Consider the following 24,771-nt stretch of genomic DNA (forward strand, 5'->3'; position numbering starts at 1 on the left):
CTGCTTAGCCTCCCAAGTAGCTGAGATTACAGGTGCACACCACCACACCCAGCTTATTTTTGTAGTTTTAGTAGAGATGGGGTTTCACCATGTTGGCCAGGCTGGTCTCGAACTCCTGACCTCCTGCTATGCCCACCTTGACCTCCCAAAGCGCTGGGACTACAGGCTGGGTCACTGCACTTGGCTGCTGCTTCTCCTTCTCCTCCTTCTTCTTCCTCTTCTTCTTCCTCTTCTTCCTCTTCTTCCTCTTCCTCTTCCTCTTCCTCCTTCTTTTTCTTCTTCCTCCTCCTTCTTCTTCCTCTTCCTCCTCTTCTCCTTTATCTTCTCTTCTTTTCTTCTATGTTGAATTGCTCTAGTACCATTTCTCAAAACACATATCCTCCTTCCGCTGAAGGTGGGAATGAATGTCCATACACCCATGTTGTCACCACTTTTACTAGCAGAGGAAGCGATTTGGGAGAGAAGAGAAGTTATAGTCTGGCAGGAATAAAAGTCTTGGCTCTCTATTTAGCTTTTTCTCACACCACGCCAGTTGAAGGGTGAGAGTGCTTCATTATAGTCTGCTAAGGATGGAAATCTAGGCATTCTGCTTCCTTTTTGGTATTGTAGGTATGGGTAGAGCCAGATAGTTTCCTGTGCAGTTTAATTGTACCAGAATTATTTTATAAATATTTTCTGACTTTCTGTCATCCCCTTTCCTATCTTTTGATTAAAGAGTGCAGATTTTTTTTTCTCTTAATCCATTGGTACCGATAAATCGAGAAAATATAAAAGTTGCATGGGGCAATATATCAAAACCAAAATCAATAAACATATCAGAAAAATTGGTCACACAAATTATAGACAAAGGAATACTGTCAGTGTCATATGAGACCACTTACAAATTGTCAGAAAAAAATAAATGGTCAAGTTGAAAAATATGCTCTAAGAATATGCTCTAAGAACATGAATAAATATATAGAAAATATCAAATTCAAAAGTCAAATAATATATGAAAAAATTCTCAAATTTTGTTATGAAATTAAAAATTAAGTTTAATATATTGTTTGAATAGCAAATCTTAAATTTTTTAAAGCTATATCATTTATTGCTTACAAGAAATATAAAATCTATTAAAGTTATATATATGTATATATGTTCAACCAGCAATCTTCCTAATTAATGTGGCTAGTGACATCCATTTTTACAGAATAAAAAGACAATAAACCCTGTACAGAGTTACACATAAAAGTCTATGCAACAGAAAACATGTACATATGTAGTTCAAATACACTTAATCTTCATTTTTTGAAGAGTCTGTATCTGCAGATAACATGTCCATAAAATTTATATTTAACCCCAAAATTGATACTCAAGTCACTTTCGCAATCCTTCACAGACATGAACAGAGTGGTAGAATTTTTGACTTGTCTGATACACTTGAAGTTGAACTAAACAATAATCTGCTTTCTTGTTTTAGCTCTTATAATGTAAACAAGTATCCTTATCATGGTTTATTTAGTGCCATGTGTGCTTTTTTGGTGATTTCACCGTTTAAAATGGCACCCAAATGTACGGCTAAAGTCCTTTCAAGAGTGCCAAAATGTGAGATGGTTGTGATGTGCCTTATGGAGTGTGTTAGATAAGATTTTCTTGGGCATGAGGTGTAGTGCTATTGGCTATGAGTTCAATGTTAATGAAGCAATAATATATGTTAAATAAGATTTCTTTAAACAAACACATAAAACAAGGTTATGTATTGAGTGGTTGATAAAAATGTTGTTAACAGATGCTTGCAGGAACCTAACCCTGTATTTCAGCTAAAAGCAATGGTTTAGTATTCACGATTTCAGTGTTTGTGGTGTCTTTATAAAAATATGACTATCACATATAACAAGAATCTATTGTATATGTGTCTGGGTGGGTGTGTGTGTACACATATATATATATACACATCTATGTATACATATATACACATGTTTATAGATAAATATATATGTGTATATGCATACCACGCATTCTTATTTGCATAGGGTAATTTGAGCACTGAAAAATGTAGAATACAAAGTTGATTATTAGGATACATGCAATATTGTTAAAATAGGTTACCTTAGCGGGAGGAGGAGCCTAATTTTGGTATAGTAGAAATTGAATAGCTGAGAAAAGAAAAAAAAGATATTTTTAAAGTCATGCATGACATTCATATGTCAATATGAATACCTACAAAAAAATTAAAACAAACTCAATTTTAAGATTTTTCAAAAGTTAAATAAACAGCTATCTCAATTCCCATATTCTCCTAAATAATAATATTTATATATTTTCTATTTGACCATCTATATTATTGCATTCCATGTCTTACATTTTGTCTAATAAGATGGAAGAATACATTAAGTTGAAAGATAATAAATAGATAGATGCAGACTGATAGACAATAATAACAATAAACTAGGAAATGATAGAAATTGATAAACATAGAAGTTGATATGGTTTGGCTGTGTCCCCACCCAAATCTCATCTTGAATTGTAGTTCCCATAATACCACATATTGAGAAAGGGACAAGGTGGGAGGTAATTGAATCATGGGGGCAATTACCCCCATACTGTTCTCATGATAGTGGGTGAGTTCTCATGAGATCTGATTGTTTTATAAGGGGCTTTTCACCCCTTTGCTTGACACTTCTCCTTCCTGCTGCCCAGTGAAGAAGGTGCCTTTTGTCCCCTTCACCTTCTGTCATTATTGTAAGTTTATTAAGGCCTTCTCAGCCATGTGTAACTGTGAGTCAAGTAAACCTCTTTCCTTTATAAATTACCCAGTCTTGGGCAGTTCTTTACAGCAGCATGATAATGAACTCATACAGAAGTACATGTCAAATTGAACATTCTAGACAAAATATTATCCTGTGTAGATGCTTATATGTATAAATGTTGAAACAAAACCACTAAAGATACGTGTGCATATGCACATACATTACATATTTCAAGGCAAACTGATACATCTCATGTTAATGTCTCTTTTATTATGTAGCTGGATGACCATAGTCATATCATTTAATTCCATTATGTTCAGCTTATTTAACTATATAGTTAGGGAATTTACATAGTAAACTTTTTCATGAGCTTGAAATCATAACTTTTGTATAGGATACCATTTAAAAGATAATTAGCTAAACCTAAAGAGATTTTAATCATCGTTGTAATCAAATATCCTCACTAATAAATTTTAATTCTTGTTGGCATTTAACAAAGCATCTTAGCTAAGCTGTCTGTGAACACTCTTCACTTTCATTTTCCTTTTCTTCAAAAGAGAAATTATTTGTTATGTCCATGTATCCATGTTGGAAAAGGTAAACTCTGGATTGTTTTCATTGTCTATATGCCAAAACATTTAATAGACACAACAAACAAAAACACAAACAAAACTTTGATACACACAGTGGAACAAAATTCCAGTGGCTGTTTTACTAAATAACCATACCCATTGCTGCAGCTTTTATTATTATTATTATTCAGGATTTTTTTACTTAACGAGACTTGAAATTCTTGAAAGAGCTAAAGTTGAGGCATAGCAACAGTAACCTGGTGCTATAACTTCTTTTGTGGACTTTCCAGTCCAAACATTTTTTTCCAAGGTTCCTGAAGCTGTTCTGATGCTTTCATTAGACTTAAATCCCTTTTTATTTTCATGAAAGCTCATTTGTACTCAAGATGGTTTTAGTGGATTTTGGTGACTTGCACTAAAGTATTACAACTAACACAAAGATTAACAAACATCCTGTACTTTTCTTTTACAAATTTTATCTTTCTAGAGTCTGTAGCTCTTCTATTGTAAGTTGTTTACATAATATAAACTCTTTGGGTTAAAATCTTTAATTTCTAAAAAAAAAAATTAATGTCTTATTCCTTGAAATCTTGTTGTAGATATATTATATGGATTTATGTAGAACAGAAGTTATATTCTTCTGTGATCAGTATTCAGTACCAGCAAACAGAAATACTTGTGTAATTCAAATTGCTATAAAATTATGTATAATTTATAATACAGTGTAAAATCTAATGTAACATTTATTATATAACATATATTTTTCCATAATTTATTGTATAGCATATAATTCATACAAACAATGGTTACATATTGCTCACTCATTTTGTGTAAACTGCGATAAAATCATAATGCTACTACACTTAGATTTTAAAAAGACATTACTCAGAATTTTCTGGGGGTGTGGCAAAGATGGCAGACTAGAAGCAGCAGGAATCGGAGGCTCCCACTGTAAAAAAAAAAAAAAAAAAAAAAAAAAAAAAAACATAATAAGCGTGTGAATCCTTCACCAGCAACCAAGGTATCCAGGTTCTCTCATCAAAATTGACTAGAAGGCGCAGAAAGAAGGCAGAGCAGTGTGGTGCAGCAGCCCACCTGAGAGCCACATGGGGAAGGGGAACCCTCTTAACCCTCCCCAGGGAGGCAGTGAGGCAGTGCGCTACCCAGCTGGGGAAACTGCTCTTTTTCCACGGAACTATGCAACCCAAAGATCGGAAGATCCCACTTGCGAACCCATGCCACCGGAGCGTAGCATCCCAAACCTGGAAGGTGTAGATTCTTAGAGCATCTCAGTTAGATTCTGCTGAAGAATACCAAACTCCCCGGCGGCAGGGCGACCAGCACTGGCTGCGGCTGCCTCCTGTCTAAGCCTTTCAAGCTCCTTGTGGGAGGGGCAGTAACCAGCAATGGGACCTGTAACTGCCTAACACGCTAAGCTCCCTCTGTGAAAGGAGGAGAAGCACCCATCCTGTGGAAGAAGGGCACCACCCATCTCTATAGCTCCAGGCTGCTCTTTTCCCCTGCTGGAGCCAGGGAGGCTGGATAGCTTGGTCCCGTGACTTGTCCCCACAGCCCAACACACCAGCTGTGGCAGTCTGTGGACAGAGGGCCTCTTCAGGCCTAACCCTGACTCATCCTTCCTCAGTGGGCGGGGCTTCCCTGCAGGATCTCCAGTAACTCCAGCCAGAGGCTCAGGGATAGAATTCAGATCTCCCTGGGCCTGAGCCCCTAGTGGGAGGGGTGGCCACAGTCTCTGTGGACCAGCAGACTTAAACTCTCCTCCTTGAATCCAGGCAGCCCAGACAAGTGGATTTTCCCCTAGTAAAACACACCCTCTCCACCAAGGGACAAAGTGCCTCTTTAAACAAGTCCTGATCCCCATGCCACCCAACTGAGTGAGACCCTCCAACAGGGATTGTTAGACACCCTATACAAGAGCGATCCTACTGGCATCAGGTTGGTGCCCTCTCGAGGTCAGAGGTCCCAGAAGAAGGAGCAGGCACTCGTCTTTGCTACTCTCCAGCCTCCTTGAGTGGTATCTACAGGCACAGGAGTGAATCGGATGAATATGGCCTGAAGTGAACCTATTTGTGTGCTGTATTCAGGAGACCCCTCCTACATGTAAAAACACACAGAGGCTCAAAATACAGGGATGGAGGACAATTTAACAAGGAAATGGAAAGCTAACAAAAAACAAAAAACAAAAAAACAAAACAAAACAAAAACGTAGGGATTGCAATCCTAGTCTCTGAGAAAACAGACTTTTAACCAACAAAGATAAAAAAAAAACAAAGAAGGGCATTACATAATGGTAAAGGGAACAATTCAACAAGAAGAGCTAACTATTCTAAATATATATGCACTCAATATGGGAGCACCCAGATTCATAAAACTAGTTCTTAGAGACCTACAAAGAGACTTAGACTCCCACACAATAATAGTGGGAGAATTTAACACCCCACTGTCAATATTAGACAGATCAATGAGACAGAAAATTAACAAGGATATTCAGGACTTGAACTCAGCTCTGGATCAAGTGGACCTAGTAGATGTCTACAGAACTCTCTACCCCAAATCAACAGAATATACATTCTTCCCAGTGCCACATGGCACTGATTCTAAAATCAACCACATAATTGGAAGTAAAACATTCCTCAGTAAATGCAAAATAATGGAAATTTTAACAATCAACCACAGTGCAATCAAATTAGAGCTCAAGATTAATAAACTCACTCAAAACCACACAATTACATGGAAATTGAACAATCTGCTCCTGAGTGACTCCTTAGGAGGGGAAATAATAAAATTAAGGCAGAAATCAAGAAGTTCTTTGAAACCAATAATAACAAAGAGACAATGTACCAGAATCTCTGGGACACAGCTAAAGCAGCATTAAGAGAGAAATTTATAGCACTAAATGCTCACATCAGAAAGCTAGAAAGAACTCAAATTGGCACCCTAACATCACAATTAAAAGAGCTAGGGAGGCAAGAGTAAACTAATCCAAGAGCTAGCAGGAGACAAGAAATAACTAAGATCAGAGCAGAATTGAAGGAGATAGAGACATGAAAAGCCCTCCAAAAAATCAAGGAAACCAGGAGCAGTTAAAAAAAATAATAATAATAGTTAACAAAATAGATACATTTCTAGCTAGACTAATAAGAAGAGAGAGAAGAATCAAATAGACACAATAAATAATGATAAAGGGGATATCACCACTGACCCTACAGAAATACAAACTACCAACAGAGAATACTATAAACACTTCTATGCAAATAAACTAGAAAATCTAGAAGAAATGGATAAATTTTGGGACACATAAACCCTACCAAGACTGAACAAGGAATAATTTAGGTCCCTGAATAGACCAATAACAAGCTCTGAAATTGAGGCAGTAATTAATAGCCTACCAAACAAAAAAAGCCCAGGAGCAGACAGCTTTACAGCTGAATTCTACCAGAAATACAAAGAGGAGCTGGTACCATTCCTTCCGAAATTATTCCAAACAATTGAAAATGAGGGAATCCTCCCTATCTCATTTTCTGAAGCCAGCATCATGTTGATACCAAAACATGGAAGAGACACAACAAAAAAAGAAAAATTCAGGCCAATATCCCTGATGAACATCAATGCAAAAATCCTCAATAAAATACTGGCAAACCAAATCTAGCAGCACGTCAACAAACTTAGCCACCATGGTCAAGCTGGCTTCGTCAAGTTGGCTTCATCCCTAGGATGCAAGGCTCATTCAACATACACAAATCAATCAAGTTAGTCCATCACATAAACAGAACCAAAGACGAAAACCAGATGATTATCTCAATAGATGCAAAAAAGGCCTTAGATAAAAGTTAACATCCTTTCATGTTAAAAACTCTCAATAAACTAGGTATTGATGGGACACATATTAAAATAATAAGAGCTATTTATGACAAGCCCACAGACAATATCGTATTGAATGGTCAAAAGCTGGAAGCATTGCCTTTGAAAACCGGAACAAGACAAGTGTGCCCTCTCTCACCACTCCTATTCAACATAGTATTGGAAGTTCTGGCCAGGGCAATCAGGCAAAATAAAAAAATAAATAAATACAGTTATTCAAATAGGAAGAGCGGAAGTCAAGTTGTCTTTGTTTGCAGACAACATGATTTGATATTTAGAAAACCCCAACATCTCAGCCCCAAAATTTCTTGAACTGATAAGCAATTTCAGCAGTCTCGGGATACAAAATCAATGTGCAAAAATAACAAGCATTCCTTTACACCAACAATAGGAAAGCAGAGAGCCAAATCATGAATGAACTCCCACTCACACTTGCTACAAACAGAATAAAATACCTAGGAATACAGCTAACACGAGATGTGAAGGACCTCTTCAAGGAAAACTACAAACCACTCACTGCTCAAGGAAAGAAGAGAGGACACAGACAAATGGAAGAACATTCCATCTTCATGAATTGAAAGAATCAATATCATGAAAATGGCCATACAGCCCAAAGTAATTTAAAAATTCAATGCTATTCCCATCAAACTACCATTAACATTCTTCACAGAATTAGAAAAAAAACACATTTTAAATTTCATATAGAATCAAAGAAGACCCCATGAGGCCAAGACAATCCTAAGCAAAAACAACAAAGCTGGATGTATCATGCTACTTGACTTCAAACTGTACTACAAGTCTACAGTAACCAAAACAGCATGGTACTGGTACCAAAACAGACATATATAAACCAATGGAGCAGAACAGAGACCACAGAAATAACACCACACATCTACAACCATCTGATCTTTGACAAACCTGACAAAAACAAGCAATGGGGAAATGATTCAGTAAATGGTGCTGGGAAAACTGGCTAGCCATAAGCAGCAACTGAAACTGGACCCCTTTCTTACACCTTATACAAAAATTAACTCAAGATGTATTAAAGACTTAAATGTAAAACTGAAAACCATAAAAACACTAGAAGAAAACCTAGGCAGTGCCATTCAGGACACTGGCAAGGGAAAGACTTCATGACGAAAGCTCCAAAAGCAATTGAAACAAACGCCAAAATTGACAAATGGAATATAATTAAACTGAAGAGTTTCTGCACAGCAAAAGAAACTATCATCAGAGTGAACAGGAAGCCTACAGAATGGGAGAAAATTTTTGCAATTTATCCATCTGACAAAGGTCTAATATCCAGAATTTACAAGGAACTTAAACAAATTTACAAGAAAAAACTCTATCAAAAAGTGAGCAAAGGATATGAACAGACATTTGTCAAAAGAAGACGTCTGTGTGGCCAATAAACATGAAAAAAAGCTCAACATCACTGATTATCAGAGAAATGCAAATTAAAACCACAATGAGATACCATCTTACACCAGTCAGTAATGGCGACTATTAAAAAGTCAGGAAACAATAGATGTTGGCAAGGCTATGGAGAAATAGGAATGCTTTTACACTGTTGGTGGGAATGTAAATTAGTTCTGCCATTGTGGAAGACAGTACGGTGATTCCTCAAGGATCTAGAACCAGAAATACCACTTGACCCAGCAATCCCATTACTGAGTATATACCCAAAGGATTATAAATCATTCTACTATAAAGACACATGCACAGGTATGTTTATTGCAGCACTATTTTTAATAGCAAAGACATGGAACCAACCCAAATGCCCATTAATGATAGACTGGATAAAGAAAATGTAATGCAGCCATAAAAACGAATGAGATCATGTCCTTTGCAGGGACGTACATGAAGTTGGAAGCCATCATTCTCAGCAGACTAACACAGGAACAGAAAACCAAACACCACATGTTCTCATTCATAAGTGGGAGTTGAACATTAAGAACACATGAACACAGAGAGGGGAACAATACATACCAGGGTCTGTTGGGGTGTGGGGGCTGAGAAGAGGGAACTTAGAGGACTGGTCAGTAGGTGTAGCAAACCACCACGGCACACGTATACCTATGTAACAAACCTGCACGTTCTGCACATGTATCCTGTTGTTTTCTTTTTAGAAGTAACAAAATTTTAAAAAGATTTTTGCAATTAAAATAAATATTTTGTTGTTTTGTAGAATGACCATAGCAAATAATCTAGATTTTGTATCCCTGTGAGTGAACACAGCACAGTGGAATTTCTTTGCAGACAAACACTGCTCTTGACTAAGTAGTTAAGAGCAGTTCTGTTTTGGTTGCAAATAGAAGCCATGTAAAATATTGAACTTTTGATCATGTTCTGAAAATTGTATTTCAGAACGTGAATATATAATTGGCAAAATTTAAAAATTAATTCAATAAAATCACTGACAGGTGATTTGATTTCTCAAATACATTTTTATGTTCTGTCACATACTTTAGTACTGATACCAATCAGATTGCAGTATTATCTTAGTTTACTTTCTGCAACATTAGAATATACTTGTTTTGTATGAATTAAAACAATATTACATCATATAACAAGATATCAGGTATTTGATTTGTACTTGTTCTCTGAGAAATTATTCTTTTATTTTTTAGACAGAGTCTCTCACTGTCGCCTGGGCTGAAGTGAAGCCTGGCATGATCTCGGCTCACTGCAACCTCCGCCTCCCGGGTTCAAGCGATTCTCCTGCCTCAGCCTCCTGAGTAGCTGGGATTACAGGGGCCCATCACCACACCCAGCTAATTTTTTGTATTTTTAGTCAAGATGGGGTTTCACTATGTTGGCCAGGCTGGTCTCGAACTCCTGACCTCATGATCCACCTGTCTCAGCCTCCCAAAGTGCTGGGATTACAGGCGTGAGCCACCAGGCCCAGCCATATTAGTTATTCTTAAGAAAATATGATAGCTAAAACATTCAATGTGTTAAATATTTATAATCGAGATTTACGAAAACAAAAGAAAACCTGTACAAGTCAATGTATGTAAAAGACAACAACTAGGCTTGTCTCTGATTTAACCTATGGCCACAATAACATACTTCTGTTGGAAGTTGGCTATAAAGTCTTCATCTACCTATTTATTTAAAATTTAAAAAAACCCAACAGATTGCTCATTACGTTACATGCATGTTACCATGCAGTGTGCTGTGTCAGGTGCAGCACATACAAACATGAATAATACACACATTATACTAAAGAATTCCAAAGAATTTCTGATTTATCTGATTAGAGACAGGCACATAAATTTTAATGTGCATTAAAATTTTAGTTCAAATGTAGCTGGGATCCCAATGGTGTTTTTTTTTTTTTTTCCACTCTGCACTGACCTGGAGAATGTAACACCTTAGCAAGTAGTCTATTCCCTAAAAATATCACTCCCAGAGTCATAGATTTTATTGAAATGTCAAGGAATACACGGAAAATTTATTTCCCTTGTACACCATATGACACATTATAGATGATAGTTGTTTAGATAGATATATGGACAGATGGATAAATAATCTGTTTTCTCTTCTCAAGAGATATTCTCTGGTCACCAGCTCTATCACTACATCACCTTTTACATTTTCCTTTCCCTGTCCACAAATAGCATCTAGAGTTGTTCTTCATACCTAAATAATTCAATGCTATCTTTCAGCTTGCATATGCCACAGAGCAAAACAAAAGCTGCATAGGTACTGGCATAACCTAGGATTCTCGGAAAGCTCACACCAATCAATTGATTATCCCTTGTATTCCAAGTGTTTCAAGGATAGGATCATCTCCAACACATCTTTTTACTGAGCTAATAGAGTGGAAGAGTAATTGGAAATTTTGATGCTAAGAAAAACAAGATTTTTTTCCTTATGTGAACTCAATACAGTACATTTTCTGTAAAAAAAAAAAAAAGTATGAACTGGAAACATTAGACAATTGTGTACAGATGGGCACATTTAGCTACATATGAGGCTAAGATTGTGTCTGAGCAAAGGATGTAACAATTGAGTAGCACAGTATTTCATATCTGTTACTAGATGGAAAATTCTTTAATACATTATCCATGTGTCACTTATTTTTCTGTTACATACTATGATAACACCTTACAAATGAGAAGTGTTACAACATTTGTGTGGAAAAAGGAAAAATACAGCTAATTATACTCTGTGAGCCCTCTTCTCAGTTGTCTTATTGAATTTGACAGCTTGTTATTTAATTGGGAAAGTTACTAACTTTTATAATATGTGTAGTTGAGAGCTCCTCAGTGCAATGTTGGGAGAAGATTCTCTATGGGCCTCTGTGGGTTTTGCATCTTTTCTGAGCATAGAGATTATGTTAGTTATCTCTTGCTATGCTGTCTTCTGCTGAGGGTTTCTCAAGGCTTCAAGTAAGGTGTTGGCCTCTCTGCTGGAGTTTCATGTAGGGAGGATCTGCTTTGGTTTCGTGTAGCTGTATAAATGAAAGCTCCAGCTTCTTACTGGCTGTAGGTTGGAAATTTGTCTTATAACATAGAGGACATCAGTAGTTACTTGCCACATGGCCTTCTCCATAGACAGTCATAGCAATTTGCTTCAGGACCAGTAAGAAAGACTGGTGCCTGCTGTAAATATGGAGTAATATACATAATACATTATGTATCATATAGCATATAACATATAATGGATAACATGGAATACAGCATATGCCTATTGTGTATACTGCAACCAAATCAAAGAGAGTTGTCTTTTCTACCTAAGTAGTTTTACTTCATAGACTAAACTAGTATTCCAAAATTTAAGTAAATTAAAAAAAAATTGTTCAAAGAAGGAATTTAATTTAAATATATCTATAAAAATAGCATGATATTTTGCCTTTATTATTCTAGTAAGGGTACATTCTTGTATTTAAATATTTTTATTTTCAGGTATATAGTAATTACATGTTAGATTCTGTTATATAGTGTTTATTACATCCAGCTATTTGTAGAGTTCTATTTAGCTTATCCTCTCATTGAACTGTAAAGCAACAAATATAATTATTCTATTACAAAATTAGGTATTTGTACATTAACTCAAGGATACGAGTTAGGGGAAAAAATATCTTCAGACATTTTGTAAATTGGCATTAGTTTCCATTTTTCTGAGTAGCTGGGACTACAGGTGTCCACCACCACACCTGGCTAATTTTTGTACTTTTAGTACAGACAGGGTTTCACCATATTGGCCAGGCTGGTCTGGAACTCCTGACCTTGTGATCTGCCCACCTCGGCCTCCCAAAGTGCTGGGATTACAGGCATGAGCCACCGCGCCCAGCTCCATTTTTCTGAAGAGATATTTTTGTTCTGTTCTTAAGCAATTAAAAATATGTTCATGAACATTAAGAAATATGTAATTAATTTTATTGGTCTTCTGGTATTTAGGAGTTTCTTCTCTACATTTATTCTCTCTTTCTCACATTACCTTTAAGAAGTTTAGTTCAGAGAAGATGGTCTCTTATATTAAGCTACATTTATCCACATATCTGCAAGTCTTGGGAGCATGGTTCTAAGTACTCTTTGTGTTGGATTATCTTTTCACAGATGTTTATGTTGCAAATCACCTTGAAAGATATAGTGACTCCATCCAGAGCAAAGCACAGGCATGCTTCCTGACTATTATGAGAGAGTCCAGTTTCCAAAGCTCAGAGTTTCTTACCTATAACAAACCCACCTCCTGCCTGAGTATCCCTTGTCCCTCTTTGTGTCACTCCATGGAAATTGGTACTTCAGAATTCAGTGTAAAAAAGTGCTGGTACTCTGGCTGCTGCTTTTGTTGTCAGAAATAGACTGTCCAAAGTCTCTAACCCAGTGGTTTCGTTTATTCTGCAGCATCCTTAAAACTGTGCCAGGCTGACTTGTTAGACTGCGAGTGGGTGAAGTCTTACCCACTTCACAGTGTATAAGTGATCTTCTCACTTAGAGAGGCTTATGACAGTTACCCTAAGTCAACACAGAATGAGTCTCAGTAGCAATAATGGAACTCAAATTTAACAAAGCAGAATGACTTCTCACCCTAGTAATATTTTACTTCAACCTAATTAAATACATTTATATATTTAAAGATAGAAAACATGGATCTGAAGAGATGCAAGAAAGAGCTTATCAAAAAAATCGAAGAAAGCTACTTTTTAGATGTAAAGCAAACTGCAACCACAGAGATAATTTCAATAAGAGTTTAAGCATAGAACTCAACTGGTCCCATTAGCAAAAATGTCTCCCTGGGAAGATTAAATGTGTTGGATAGAGTTTTACAGGCTATTTCCTTTCATGGGTTGGCTGACACAGTCTGTCCATTGGCTATTTTAAGTCCGCAACAACCATTTTTCTCTTATCTTCTTCTTTTACTGAGGCTGAAAATCTTTCAAACGAGGGTCACCATGTGACACAATTAAGAACAATGGGATATATGTGGAATTGCTTAGTAAGAGAGTGCCTTATAAGATATGTTATTAAAAAGCCTTTTATTGTTAGTCTTTCCCTGATTTTTGTGCCTAGAAAAAGAAAATGAATCATATTAGAATCATTTGAAGGCAAACTTATCAGTTTAGGATAAAAAAGCATCCTAAGTTTAGGATGTGCATCTGTTACATGAGAAAACTAAACTACTATAAGTTTAATTACTGTTAATTGGAAATTTTTTGCTTGGATCCAAAGGAACTCTTGATACACAAGAACAAATAAACTAGACAAGGGGGAGGCTAACAGAGGATTCTTCTATTTGCCCTATTAAAAAAGTATTTGGAAATTTACTACAGCCCATTCTCACCCACATCCAAACTCATGCCCACAAAATCATATACACTAAATGAAAGACAGATGATAACATTGAGATGATAGTACAGTTCCTTGAGGACATTTAGCAAGACAATGTGTTTTTAGATTTTTAATATTGTCTTTTCTCCAAAGATCATCACTGACTTGCATCTGCTATTGGACTTCAATTTGTGAGCCTCAAACTGGGCTCTCCTGGTTCAAATAATTAAAAATTTAAAAAACCTTAATTATTTACGTAACTAAGAATCTATTGTCTGATTACTTCTTTGGTGCCTGTGTAAATTTCTTTTACAGAAAAATGTGCTGGTCAGAAGATATATGATCTGTTCCATTTTATATTTATAATCTCATTTTATAACAATTAGTGCACGTATTAGTTTTCTAGGGCTGCCATAATAAAATGCCACAGGCTGGGTGGCTTAAAAAGCAGAAACGTGCACTTTAGGAAGCCGAGGTGGGCGGATTGCCTGAGCTCAGGAGTTCAAACCTGGGCAACATGGTGAAACCCCATCTCTACTAAAATACAAAAGAAATTAGCCAGGCGTGGTGGCACGTGCCTGTAATCTCAGCTACTCTAGAGGCTGAGGCTAGATAATTGCTTAAACCCGGGAGGCGGAGGTTGTAGTGAGCCGAGATCATGCCATTGCACTCCAGCCTGGGCGACAAAGCAAGACTCCATGTCTACAAAAAAAAAACAAAAAACAAAAAAACAAAATTCAGAGGCATATTTGTTCACAGTTTCAGAGATGACAAGCCCAAGATCAAGGTGTCAACAGTGTTCATTTCTTATTGGGCCCCTCTCTTTGGCTTGCAGATGTCCACCTTCTCATTGTGTATCCTTACAAGTTCTCTGTGCTCCAGTGCCACTAGTGTCTTATCTTTTTATGAGGGCATCAAATATATTGGATCAGGGCTTCACCCAAAGGGCCTAATTCTAAATTAATCACCTCTTTAAAGACCTGTGTCCAAATACTGTCACATTTTGAGGTATTGGTGATCGGAGTTTTAACATATGAATTTTCAGAGAACACAAGTCAGCCCATAGAAATAGGTAATCTTTTCTTTTAACTTCAACTCTTCTAGAGATAATTATTTGTTCAATTTCTTAAGTCTTATTAACGCTGAATAAATGTAAAGGTGCAACCTGATGCCTAAAAGGTTGAAGTCCAAACCATGGACTGTGGTGATACCCACATTGTGAGCTTTGGGAGTTTAGTCATCAAAATAGAATGCCCATACTAGCACCCAAATTACTTCTTCCGCCAAAACTCTAGAGTATAGATTTTTAAAAAACACATAAAAGTTCTAGGCTATAGTATGTCTTTGAGTAAGAAGTCCTAAACCAACCATGCTACATTAAAAAAAGCAGTTAACTCTCTCTAATTTGTTTATCCTACTTCCAAATTAGGTTGATTTGCATTTTGTATTCCACAAATGTGCATTCATTTCAGTACTTTCCATAGTTCAGAAACAATGAATAGAAGCAATACAGTAATATATCAACTAACTTATACAATCATTTTCATTTTTGTAGACCGTAGAGTTACCACTAAATGAGAATTAGTTCAGTAGATAGAATTCATCAGGCATTATTTATTTCTGTTGTCTGCTTGAATAGTCCTTTTTATCTGAGATAAATAAACACTTTGTACATAAAATGCCTTCTTCTGACAATTCAATTGGTCACCAGGAGACTGAATAGAAAGAGAAATAAACATTCAATTAAAATAAGTTGTATAGGTAGCTCAGTTCCTAGTTTTTAAATTAAAAAAAAAATTTGTATCTGTAATCACAGTAACCCTGTTTAAAGTAGATGTTTTTTGTGGGGTTGTTTTTTGTAGGAAGTATTGTAGAAGTTGTCGTTTTTCTTAACTCCTTATTACTAGACAAAGGAATTTCAGACAAAAACATGGAGACATAGGGATTTAATTTTGGCAGTAGTCTCTTATGTACATAATTATGGTGTCAGAAGTGATTTATGAACTTAAGACTTTATAGGTGCTTTTAATTATTTTAATCTCTGTGATTGAGGTATGAATTTAATAACTATGAAAATAGAGGTTGACCCATTTGAGCACAATTGAAAACAAAACACACAGAGGCACTGTAGAAATATTGAAAAGAATTCTACTATTCAAAAAGGGCCCGAAATAAACTGAACTAATCTGAGCTCCTCTTTATTTCCTGTTGGTTGTTTGTCATGAATATTGGACTACTCTACAATTATGACAGAGACAATGTGTCTCTGTCCTTTGATAAGGAAGCAGGGTATCATTCAACACACACACACACACACACACACACACACACACACACTTTGAACTTAAAATAAGAAGTCATTAGTTCTAGTTCTATTTTCTGTCATTTAACTAGTCTGGGATATTTGTCAAATAAAAAATTAACAACAATGACAAAAACAAAAAACAATCTGGGCTTTTGTTATCTCATGTAAATTATTAGAGTAGTAATATGTTATCTCAAAATTAACTGAGACAAAGAAACACTTAAGGAAGGCCTTAGGTCCAGACTGTCCTCTCTAGAAGAGACCTCTCCTTCCCTTTCCTCTGTTCTTCCTCTCTATCCTTCTTTGGTCTGCTAAAACCTGTTATTTTAAAGTTAAACTCACTGATAATTCTTCTAAACCTCAAATTCCCATTTTTCTTTTATGCAAGCTTAACTTCAAGCCATTGCCAGGGAATTTCCAAGGATCACTGAGGGCCCTCCCCAATTTGCTGAGTAACTCAAGATAGTAAGTCAGGCCTATCATCCCCAGGTTTTCTGATCTATACCAGTTGACTCACATATTTGCTGAAGGTCAGGCACCATGCTGAATGACCAAGGCTTTTTGGTGTGATCCTGAGGGAGAGTTAGACAAAAACACCTGTAAAGACTGTGACAGAACTGAAGGCATAGCAAAAACTTCCATGAGGCCATTCTTGAGGCTTTTCTTAAAACTTCATGAGATCGTGCCACTGCACTCCAGCCTGGGTGGCAGAGCGAGATTCTGTCTCAAAAAAAAAAACAAAAACAAAAACAAAAACTTTATGAGAGGAGGTGCCAGCTGGGCTTACTGAGTCGAGTTCAGGATCAGAAAGCTGTGAAAGTCACTCATTTCCTGCATCAGGACTTACTTCAGTCTTGGATGAGTAATAGTGAAGATATATGCTTAAAATATTCCTAATACCAGGATTTGTGCATGTGTTTTCTTCCCCAAGAAAGCTGTAAACAGCGAAAATTTTGCTGTAAGTTTCCCTGTGTCCTCTCTCCCTCTCTCCCTTCCCCGTCCCCCGAAACTAAAAGGAATGTTAACTGCCCATTTTTCTGTGACCAGCGGACCTTATCTATACTCCAATTCCAATTCCTTGTAAACATACTTTGTAAAGTCCTGTAAGATCCTGTCTCCTTTGCCGTGCCTCTGCAAGGTCATAAAGTAGATGAAACCTAAGTTGCAATTCCGTTTTTCGTCCAAATCTAAGACATGTCACAAAACAATTTACTGTCTTTGTTTCTTGCTCTAGTAACATCTTCCCGCCTCAGGTATTTCCCACCTTAAGGAGTTTAAAAAGCAATCATATAATCTAACTCTGGCTACCCATTCGGGACCCCTTCCACACTGTGGAAGCTTTGTACTTTCACTCTGCTCAATAAAGCCTACAGCTTTTTCTCTCTCTTGGTCCGTGTCTCTATCACTCGCCGGGGTCAACCGCCACACCAATTCTTTGGCGTGGCTAGGCAAGAACCTTAGGCGTTACATTTAGACTGCAATAAAATCCATTCCCATATTTAAGAACCTAATGAGCCACTTTCCAGCCATTACAGTTGTACTCCAGGCCATGTTTAAAAAAAAAATTATATCAAATCCAGGTTGTACTTAGAGAAAATTATGAATTACCTATAGATGTTGAATCTATTCAAGTAGCCTTTAATTCTGTTTGTGAGCAGAATTACAGTTCTCCTTTCTGGAGTACTCTCTCAGCTTGTCCAAAGAGCCTGGATAGACTGGAAAACCATACCTACTTCTGATCTAGATAATTTGGCAAATCAGCTTGCTGGCACCTGTGAGGACACTAATACAGAGAAAACCACTCAAGTTTTAAATCTCCTATTACAGCAGATGGAGCTTCCCAGACATAACACTAGGAAAAAGCATCCTCGGCCAGGCTACTACCATAAGAAACCAGGCCACTGGAAAAGAGAGTGCCAAAAAAGCCAGAAAATCTCTTTCTCATCAACTTTAATAAATCTCCAGAAAATTATGCTAAGTGTAAAAAAATCCAGTCTCAAAAGATTACGTACTATATGATTCTGTTGGGTTTCACAAAGTGATAACCCTAAAGACTGGTGCTTTAAGATGCTAAAAGGCCTTAGCAGCAGCCTTAGAACCAAGGTCCTTCTAATCTCACCTGGATCACACCAAACTCAGAAAGAGTTTCCCTTTGAAATTTTTTTCTCTGTTCAAGAAAGACTCTTTCCAAAAGAAATGCAATTGCCTTAAGTCCTCTTCCTAGAGATCTCATCAAATAACAAGGAAAGATCAACCACTGTAGAAGAGAAAAGACTGGAATTTATTACCACACCCAAACACACTTTTTAATCTATTTTTCTAAGGCAGCTCTAAGAGATTACCTGGGGTACTTTATCTACATAATAAAAAAGCCTTTTTTTCTTGTGCAACTTCACCTTTCACCTTCTCTTAATGTCTGCCTCCCATGTCCCAGGTTCATCTGATGAAGAGAGACAAGCCCTCAAATTGGGGCTTAGCCTGGGAGGTTTCTTCACTTTGCCCAGGAAAGAATTCAAGAGTGAGTTGATGATATTAGATAGCAATTTTTATTAAATGGTACTGCTCCTTGTGGAGCAAGGTTACCTCATAGGCCGTGTGCCCAGAGTGAACAATGTGCGGGCTCTTGGCAACTGTATTTATACTCAGGAAAGCACACTCTCAATTACGTGTAAATTAAGGATATGTCAATGCGAACTGAGGGTCTGGCTATTTAGAACATTCTCAGAAAGGGGCAATAACTTCTGGGTTGTTGCCTTAGAGAGGGATGGCAATGCCTGACTGTCATGGTGCTGGTGGGAGTGTCTTATCTCAATGAGCAATGAGAGCAGCTAAGGATCACTTTCATCTCCATCCACATGTTCCTGCCAGTTTCTTCTCTTTATCCTGTCTGGAACAGATCCTGTTTTGATCAGCAAGATTGTGACCAGGAAACAAGTTCTGCCAGTCTCCTACCTCACATTTATTCTCCTTAGTAATTTACTACTCCTCAAAAAGTATTGTTTACATTTCCCAGCTACCCAACCCTTCTTCCCCACCTGGAGACAACTCTTCAGTCTGCCTGTTCAGGCACCAGGGACTACAGGGGCTCTTCCCAGTTCCCTCAATCATCTAGGTGAAACCACTCTTCAAGTTGGGAATGAGGTCGTTGTGCTTACAGATACTGGAGCAAGAGTATCAATTTTTAACCCCACCAGCCACAATCAGCCCATGCCTTGGGCTAATAAAAAGATACATATGGGAGTTTCCAACAAGCTTTTAGCTGTTGTTGTTTCCCAGCCCATCCCTTTCTAACTTGTCCCTCTCCAAGGCACTTGTCCCTTTTTTGCTTGTTAATTCTTCCTTATCTACCTCCTCCTTGGACTTGATTTTCAAGAAAAATACTATGTTAGAACTTTTTTTCCCTCAGAACAGGGAAATAATTTTAGAATTTGACAAGGCAAACTGTGCTAACTCAACCTGACTTCCCAAATTTCCTCCTTTGTTATGTCATTGCCTGTTCAAAAACCAAAAATAATGCCACCCATCACTGCTGAATCAAATCTGTCTCTTTAGGGGCAAAATCTGAAAAGTTTTTAAACCAAAGGAAAAATTGGTACATTTTTCAGCTCCAGGGCATCTTAATTATAAAATCTCTTTTTTTCCTCTTTATATATGTAAAGAAAGGAAACACATTGGGAATCTTAACCCAAAGTATAGGGACCAACATCACTCTCTAGTAAGCTATCTTAAACTCACATCTCACTCACTATCTGATATGCTTTGGCTGTGTCCCCACCCAAATCTCACCTTGAACTGTAATAATCCCCACACGTCAAGGGTGGGGCCAGGTGTAGATAATTGAATCATGGAGGCAATTTCCCTCCTGCTGTTCTTGTGGTAGTGAATAAGTCTCACAAGATCTGATGGTTTTATAAATGAGAGTTCCCCTGCACAAGCTCTCTTGCCTACCACCATGTAAGACATGGCTTTGCTTCTCCTTTGCTTTCCGCCATGATTATGAAGCCTCCACAGCCATGTGAAACTGTGAGTCCATTAAACCTCTTTCCTTTATAAAATACCCAGTTGTGGGTATGTCTTTATTAGTAGCGTGATAACAGATTAATATAGCATCCTTTGCTAGTTGATTTACTTCTTACAAACTTCTCCTACTTGCTACTTCTTATATCACTCATGTTGCAATAACCTTAACTCTGTAACTCTTGTGCCATATCCTTCAAGAGAGGCACCACATGACTGCTTAACTCTGATAGACCTCGGGAGGATCTCCAAGAGAGTCTCCTAGGTAATGCTTAGTTGTCCTGGTTTACGGATGGCTCATATTTACAAAATGACTCTGGCAAGTATTGTGCAGGCGCTATAATCACTAATGCCTTTGAGGTGGTGAAAGCAGCTCTTTTGCCTTTAGCCTCTTCAGCCCAGCAAGCAGAGCTAATTGCCCCACTCAAGCCTGTCTCCTTGCTGAGGAAGACTGTTAATGATTACACAGACAGTTGGTAGTCCTTAGGAATTGCTCATGACTTTGGAATGTTATGAAAACAAAGAGGTTTCCTTACTTCCAGTGAAGACAAAATAAAGAATTGGATTGTATATAACAGAATTATTAGATGTAATACAGCTATCCGCCCTCTAGCCATTATCAAATTTTTAGGCCATTCAAAACCAGACGCTATGGGAACTAGAGGAAATTACCTGGCTAATAACACAACAAAGAATGGTGCCCTTAAAGATCCTTCTGATCAAATCTTTGTCATGACCCAACTAGAAAGATTCCTAAGAGATGAATTTAAAATAATTACTAAAGATGCACAGAATTGGGCAACAGAGGCCAAAAACAGAAAATAAAACAAAAAACCCAAATTGGAAAAATAACAGCTGCTGCTTTAATGATAAAGAGGAACTCTGGTTTTAGCCAAAACAAACAAACAAACAAAACAAACAAAAACAACAAAAAACCTTTCTTCCAGACCCCATGAAATTTTTGTTATTAAATACTGTACATAATTAAGTCATTAGACTACAGAAAAGATTATTACTTTTATGAAAAAAATACTGATAGGGCAAGGTCAACACCGCAGTTGAAAAATGTTTATTTATCCTGCCCCCCTCATCGTAGAAAGCAAGTATGTACAGCCCCAGGCCATTTTAACCACCATAATGGGCCATTTGAGAATTAGCAGATGGATTTTATTCATCGATCTCCGATCTCCTTCACATTAATACAATTATATTTTAGTTTTTAATCTATATGTTTTCCTATTGGGTTGAAACCTTTTCCTGAAGATGAGCAAGCACTTCTGGAATGGCTAACGTCCTATTATTAAAAAAAAAATAAAAAATTCTACCTGGAGTTTTACCCCTTAAGCTCCACAGTCACTGAGAAACTAATTTTACCAGGCAAGTTATCAAACAAGAGTGTGGTTTCTGACCAACCTTACAGAACTTTCATTGTGTTAATTATCCTTAGTTCTCTATACTAGTTGAACATATCAATAGCACTCTTAAGAATCAATTTGAAAAGCTTTTGGGAGTGTTACACCTGCCATGGCCAAAAGCCCTATGTATAGTGAATTTGAACTTAGACACTACTCCCTTTGATTACATAAGCTCTCACTATTTCAGATAATTACTGCACTCCCTATGCATTTGGCCCCAACTTCTTTTGACCCCAAATTAATAGAAGGTGAAATGCTTTAATATTATAAAGTTATAATTAAGGCTACAGATAAAAATTATACTCTGGTAGAACAATCTTTCCAAAGTGTGCTCCCAGGGGACAAAGAACTAGAACATTATAACCTACAATCATGGTATTTTGTCTACTGGAAAAGACTCCCTCCAAATTCACTGCAAAGGCCCATGTCACACTTGTTAAAAAAAAAAAAACATCTGCACTGCCAAGCTTAAAGAAACTGATTGCTGGATACATGTACCTCATCTAAAAATCTATTATCTCTTAAGTGAGCCTGTACTCTTATCAACAAATTAAAACTAGAAATTGTCTTAAAATATCTAGGACTTGAAGTAGACAACATCTGAGTAGATGGTTTTTTTTTCCCCAAGATACCTTGGCCAGGCCTGTATGCCCTTTTCTCCCTTCTAATTCTTAACTTTATTTTCTCCCTGGAAGGAGGATGTCCTCATCTGCATTTCTCAGTCTGTAGTCCCGGGGGAAACCTCCTTGGGTCCTCCTAACATATGTAAAAAGAAAAAGTATATATATGGACCAACTGCAAAAGAAAGGGCTAATAGCAATATTTAGTAATGTAACTGACTCCTGGTTTCATTCTACCATCCATAGAAAATTCATAGATGGAAGAATTTTCTGTACTACTATCATATACATTTACTTTTATGGGTGAGATACCTCAATATGGGGCTCCAGATGTTTAGACACTTGGATAGCAGAAGGTTAATGTGGGTTGGAATATCTGATTGTTCTTTTGTCAATACATAATAGTTCTAAAAATTATCATTTGGATAATCATTGGACTAGACCCTCTTACTACATAAAAGAGTTAACCATGAGTCATTAAGTGGGTTACAGGACGCTGGATTTTCTTCCTTTTGCAGATCTTTTGTGCCATGGTATGATGTTTCTGCTAAGGAAGAAATGATAAAAAATTTATCTGCTACCCTATTGCAGACTCCACTGCAAAGGCCATTGTTGCACAGCAGCACTCATTAGCTTTTCTAGACAGGATAGTGTTAGATAACAGAGTCGCTCTTGATTATTTATTAGCTAATCAAAGTAATGTTTGTGCCATTGCTAATACTGCATGCTTTACCTAAGTAAACTCCTCTGGGGAAGTTAAGACTCAGTTATGTAAAATAAGAAAACAGCATACCTGGCTACAACAAGTCTCGCTCAGTTCCCTATGGTCATTTGATCTGTTCAGTTAGTTACCTTTAAGTCAAGGATCATGGCTCAAAACCATCATGAAAACTGGACTTGTCATATTGCTATTGTTTATGCTTTGTATTTTTATTTTAAACTCTGTACATGTTGTCTGTAAAATCTTTTTAGAAATAAAACTCCTTACAAAATAATGTTAGCCTAGTGCTTGAAATGATAGCCAATGTCTATGAAATAGACAAAATCAAATTTTAATATAAAATTCAGACAAACTAATTCTAAAAGCTTCTCTTTCTGGCCTTTTTCTTGCTCAAATGTAGCTACAAGAGTTTTGACACTGACTTCAAGCTGTTAATCACCTTTCTTCAATGCAGAACAAGACCAACTTACTTGAAAAAGTCCAGCCCAGCACTGAGGAACACTTAATACCTAACTAATGCTAATTGATCAATGATGCTTTTGGAGAAAGATCTTGATCAAAAGGGGGAAATGTGAAAGTTGCAGATACCATGATAAAATCACTTTTGTCACACCCAGACAAAATAGATCCAGAAGGGGAAGGACTGCAAGAGAGGAGGCTCATGAACATGTCTGAGATAAGAATGGTTTCCAAGGACTTTTTAAAAATGTTTTAACATCCTTCACACATATCCTGTTTTGATAAGGTCTATCACTAGACATTCATTAGGACTGTAGTAATTCAGACAAGATGTTCTTGAAAGAACCCTTGCTCGGTAACAGCGTCTCCACTAAAGAATTGACAACTCTGACTTTGAGCCTCCGGAACCAATGAACTCTTTCTAAGCAGCTTATGAAAATCTCGTTTTGCAAAGAAAAGCTCCCCTTATCCTTCCCTCACTGAGTGTACTGGTGGCAGCTGCCATTCTCTGCATTCTAGTTCATAATCTTTTTTGTTTTTTTTTTTCTAAAGATGGTTCTTGACCTGTTGCCCAGGATGGAATGCAGTGGCTCTACCATAGCTCACCACAGCCTCAAACTCCTGGGCTCAAGTGATGCCTCTGCCTCAGCTTAGCCTCCTGTGTAGCTAGAACTAGAGGCATGTCCTACTACACCTGGATAATTGTCTTTACTGTGTGTGTTTTGTACTTACTTTGTTAAAGACAGGGTCTTGGACTCCTGGGCTGAAGTGATTCTCTTACCTTGGCCTCCAAAATCATAGGGATTAAGCTGTGAATCGGCACACTTTATAATCCTTATTTCTTATTTCTGAGTAAGCCCAACATATTTAGAAATAATTTTATCTAGTGTCCTTTTTTAGATTGATACATTAGGAACTAGAAATGTGACAAAGACATTGCTGCTTACAGGAAAGATCATCCAGAGCAGAGGAAGTGCAGATAAAGATAATCTGATATTTTTTTTCCTCCCACCCCCAGTTTCCTATTAGAACCTTCCATTGATTGAACCTCAATCTAATGTCAGCTACAAAGGATCCCTAGTGATACCATCCATAGGGATCAACCTCTCTGGATGCAAATTAAAGGTTAAACATGCAGATTATGAATCTAGAATGGAGGAGGAAGGCTAAGCCAAATGATGAAAACTTGTATGCTTGGCAAAACCACAATCCTAGTAAATCCAACTCTCCTCCCACTCCACACCTGCATAATGCATCTAAATTTTGCTGGAG

General features: G+C 37.1%; 2 long non-coding RNA genes across 4 annotated transcripts in view; one reads left to right on the forward strand and one right to left on the reverse strand.

Annotated features, from left to right (window-relative positions):
• Positions 1–24,771, forward strand: part of LOC104006019 (uncharacterized) — a 205,604-nt gene that overhangs the window by 9,105 nt on the left and 171,728 nt on the right. The gene's annotated exons all lie outside the window — the stretch shown is intronic.
• On the reverse strand, positions 270–16,960 carry LOC107974069 (uncharacterized). The gene is made up of 4 exons (XR_001716613.2): positions 16,785–16,960; positions 4,187–4,250; positions 2,089–2,135; positions 270–436 (listed from the first exon to the last, which is right to left on the reverse strand). It is a non-coding gene; the product is annotated as an uncharacterized LOC107974069 (long non-coding RNA).

The sequence above is a fragment of the Pan troglodytes genome, chromosome 3, assembly GCF_028858775.2.
Source record: "Pan troglodytes isolate AG18354 chromosome 3, NHGRI_mPanTro3-v2.0_pri, whole genome shotgun sequence".
Taxonomy (NCBI): Eukaryota; Metazoa; Chordata; class Mammalia; order Primates; family Hominidae; genus Pan; species Pan troglodytes.